Source organism: Ixodes scapularis, unplaced genomic scaffold, assembly GCF_016920785.2.
Source record: "Ixodes scapularis isolate PalLabHiFi unplaced genomic scaffold, ASM1692078v2 PGA_scaffold1__304_contigs__length_218370807, whole genome shotgun sequence".
In the NCBI taxonomy this organism is placed as follows: Eukaryota; Metazoa; Arthropoda; class Arachnida; order Ixodida; family Ixodidae; genus Ixodes; species Ixodes scapularis.
This window is the reverse complement of record NW_024609846.1, coordinates 195,056,672-195,060,566: the sequence shown is the minus strand read 5'-3', so window position 1 is coordinate 195,060,566 and position 3,895 is coordinate 195,056,672. Positions and strand designations below refer to the sequence as shown.

Sequence of the window (3,895 nt, the reverse complement as noted above, 5' to 3'; positions counted from 1 at the left end):
TTGAACCACAAATCTCCAGTCTCCTGGTGTGAAAAACGGACAATGATTCCGGGTACCGTATCGGGCTTTGACGCTAGCTTATGCACCGATACAGCATCGCTCGTGGTCAAGTCTGGCATGTTCAGTATTTTTGCAACATTTTTTATTTTTTCAATTATGTCTTCTCTTTCGGTCATCGGTACACTGTGAATTTCCAAGTTCTCTCGACGTGATCACCACTTAAGTCGCTGGTGACGACGTTCTGCTGCTGTTATGGTACAGATTTTGGACTAGCTCTGTGAAGGCCTCGCTCGCACCAACTCCGCACACCGCTTTCATAGTGGTATTGTGGTGCACGTAGTCGAACGCATTGCTGAAACCCAGGAGCGCCCCGCACAGATCCTTACCGGTTGTCCGTGCCTCGTCCATGCACCACTGCAGTACGTTGTGTTCGAACACGCCATCATACGGCTGGAAACCCTTTCTGTGTCCTGCTCAAGACATTGTGCTCCAGCAGCCACGCTTGCAGACGGGCTGCCAGATTTCCCGAAAACAGTGCAGTTTGCTGGCTGTTTTCAGGAGCGAGATTGGACACCAACTGGTGATCTCGACTGGGTCTTCCTTTTTGGGGACTAGGATCCTGCGGGACTGTCGCACTGAATCCGGGATGGCCCTGTCCTGGAGGCGACGTTAAATGCCACTTCGAAGAAATGGCAACAGGGATCGACCGCTAACTAATGGTGGTAGGTCAGCCTGTCGTCCCCGGGTGCTGTGTTCTCACAGCAAGTAGTCTTTGACAGTACCTGATGTTCCGTCGTCGGGCCGAGCGGCAGCTCGTTGCCAGCCGGCTCCCACTCCACGAGGAGGCTCGTGTCCGCCCGGCGGAGCTCTCAAACCCGGCGGAGCTCTCGAACCCTGCGCCTTTGCCGATGGTATGGTGCACCAGGTTGACTGGCCATCAATTATCAGCTGGACGGCCTGTCTCCTATTACTCCGGTACAGTCGCTGGATAGCTCGGGGATCCTCGGTGTTGATGGGACACCGGGTGCCGTCCTGCTTGGTCTCGTCCGGGAGCTTTACGGTCTTGATGGCCAGCTCTGTTGCCTTCTCTAATATTGTCTGGAGTCTAGACCACAATTCCAGGGTTTCTGGTAGTGACTGCAGGTGAAGAAGTGCGTTAAGTGGACCGCCAGTGGGTAGCCCTCTGCTGGGCCGGGGTCTGCTGACGCCGCTGGTTGCAAAGTACTGCCGTCGGGCAGACGCGCAGTGGCACTCTGCTCCGTAGAGTCCAGGCTAGTAGGCACCTGGCTGCATAGTTGTTCTCTGGCTGAACTCTCGATGCGTCCAGCAGTGGCAGTCCCGCTGGCTCTCGTCAGTTGTGGGGTTGTTAGCATCGCCAATGCTGCCCGAAAGAGTAATGTTGGCGTCTCCCTCGTCTGGCGCTGGTCCTGCCGTGGGGAGGAATCCCTCTGGCTCCCCTGAGGTGGGATCCTGTGGTGGCTCTGGGCTCACCGTGTCGCTTGACAGCTCCACTGGGTCGGGCTCTCGTGGCAGCTCCAGGCAAGTCGTGCCACTCGTCTGTGCCCCTGGTTTGCTTGTGCCGGCAGCGGGCAGGGCGCTGACTCGTGCTATCCTGGCCGTGTCTCGGTGGTGGCGCCTCTTGTGATTGTCAAGGCCCTTTCGTGAACAAAAAGCCTCACATTCGTTGCTCCTATTATGCTGGGCCGCCGCTAGTGGCTAATGTGAGCGGACAGCACCTGCAATGCAATTGTGCGACGTAGGCCTCGTTTCCAGTACCCTTTTGCAGACTGAGCACACATTCTGTGTAGCCTTGATCATTACTCGGTGCTCTTGCTCAAGTTGTCTCTGCAGCGACTGGTGCTGTGACGTTGCAAGACGTCGAGGAGTATGCAGCTTTGCAGCTGCCCTCCGTGCAGAAGAAGGCTTCGGTACTGGGAGCTGCACTACCAGCACATCGCCCTCCCTTGGGGGCTGTCCAGGCGGGTGGGGCCCTCCTGGGACGTGGCCTCTGTTGCTGCAAGCTGCAGACTGTCCTGTGCACCAAAGAGGCTACAAGCAGACATCGTGAGCTCTGTAGTGAAACGTGGTCGTTCTGCTCTGGAGGCAGATTTCTCATACAAAATACCCTGTGTCACCATAGACTCCACACACTAGGAATCACCTTTATGGCGTGCCGAGTCAGGATGGAGGAAACGCGTCCCCCGTTTCCTCCATCCTGAACTCGTGGCTTGTGAGAACCAGGTAGCACTCACTCTGTCATAAAGGAGGGGTTCTGGCACTCGCCTTGGTCCTCAAAAGAAGTACTTAGAAGGCCTGGGCTCCCTCCATGGTACCGGTTCACTGATCCTGCAATAAAAGTCAGGTCGTCGGTCGCCCCTGTTGGACCGTGTTCCAAGGCAGATGAGCAACCCTTGGGGGATGCATCATCTAGAATTGCACCTAGGGCGACAAGACCAGCTTGTTCACCCTTGTGCGTGCCAGGAAGGTTTTCCACAGGGAGCCACAAGTCGACAGCTGCAGCAGGAGAGCAGGCCAGAGGGTGTGTGAAGCCGAGTTGTCCGCGGTGTTCGCGCCCAGTCAAGGTGCCCCTACGGCACAAAGTTGTGTTCGAACACACCGTTGTGCGGCAGGAACCCCTTTTGACATTGCGACAGGATCCTGTGATCGCACAATTACCCCTGCAGCCGGGATGCAAGGCATACAGCATACAGTTTGGCAATCGTGCTACCAAAGGATATGGGGCGCCAGTTTGTGTAGGGTCCCTCTTCTCGCCTTTCTTGTAGATGAGCACTGTGCGGGACGCTTTCCAGCGAGCAAGAACTCGCCGGTGCCGCAGACAGTAGTTAGACAGCCGCCCGGAAGCTCCCCTCTGGGTCCACGGTCCTCCAGTGGTGGTAGGTTAGCCGGTCGCCTCCAGGAGCAGTGTTCTCACACCGCCGCAGCCGCGCCGCCACCTCGTCCTTCGTGAACGCCGCCAGGCACAGCTGACCAGGGGCAGGCATCCGCCATGTTAGGAGCATCATGTCGGCCTCCTTTGGTGCTCACACGTTGGTGAAATACGCCTCTAGGAAAATAAAGACAACTAACAATAAAGAGAAAAAGGAAAGGATTTGGAACTGGCACGCATGTTGAAGCACGGTCGACAGTCCTCACTTCCCTCCAACGTGTCTTGCATAGACGTCCCTTGAGTGCGCAATTGTCTCACTCACGATGAGTCTTTTTGTGGTTTGCGCACATGCTTTGTTGCATAGGCGCCGCATCAACCTGTCATTAGCAGGGTCCCACAACCCGAGCGCTCCCACTACCGCAGCCTCCACCACTACCTTCTGGAACCGCCGCAGCAGAAACTGCCGCACCGGCTCGTACTTGTGAATCTTATGCTGGCGAGCTTCTTCCAGTGCGGCGCGACGGTTCTCGAAGGGGCAGCAGATGTCAGTGATGAGGTCGTCCTCACCCTGGGCGAGCACCAGGTCGGGTCGTAGGCTTGTGTTGCCGACGGGCCGGTTCTCATGCGTTCTAGTAAACCTGCCCGTGGCTGCAGCCTTGACGCGACTCACTACTTTGTCGTGTCTGTTCGTGAGGGCCCGGCTCTGGACCATACAGTGGTAGAGGACATGCGGCAGCGTCTCGTGCTGGTAGCCGCAGGCTCTGTATCGCTGGTCAGCAGCTGCAGCCCACGGGCGTGCGTCGTTCAGGAGTAGTAGATTGAGCCGGGCACGATACGCAAACCTCCATTCGGCAAACCGAGTGTGGTGCCCTGACCTCATGAAATGGGAACTGGTTGGGTCAGAGGCGACGCACTCCATCAGCTTGCTTTGGCTGGGCTTCTGCTGAAGGGTCGTGTCCCATGCTGCTGTCAAGATGAGCCGAAGGCTCCTGATCACCCTGTGGCAGT

At 57.0% G+C, this 3,895-nt stretch overlaps 1 pseudogene; it reads right to left on the bottom strand.

Moving 5' to 3' along the window:
• Positions 1-756: 756 nt before the first annotated feature.
• LOC120849581 lies at positions 757-3,599 on the bottom strand (annotated as a pseudogene).
• Positions 3,600-3,895: the final 296 nt, after the last annotated feature.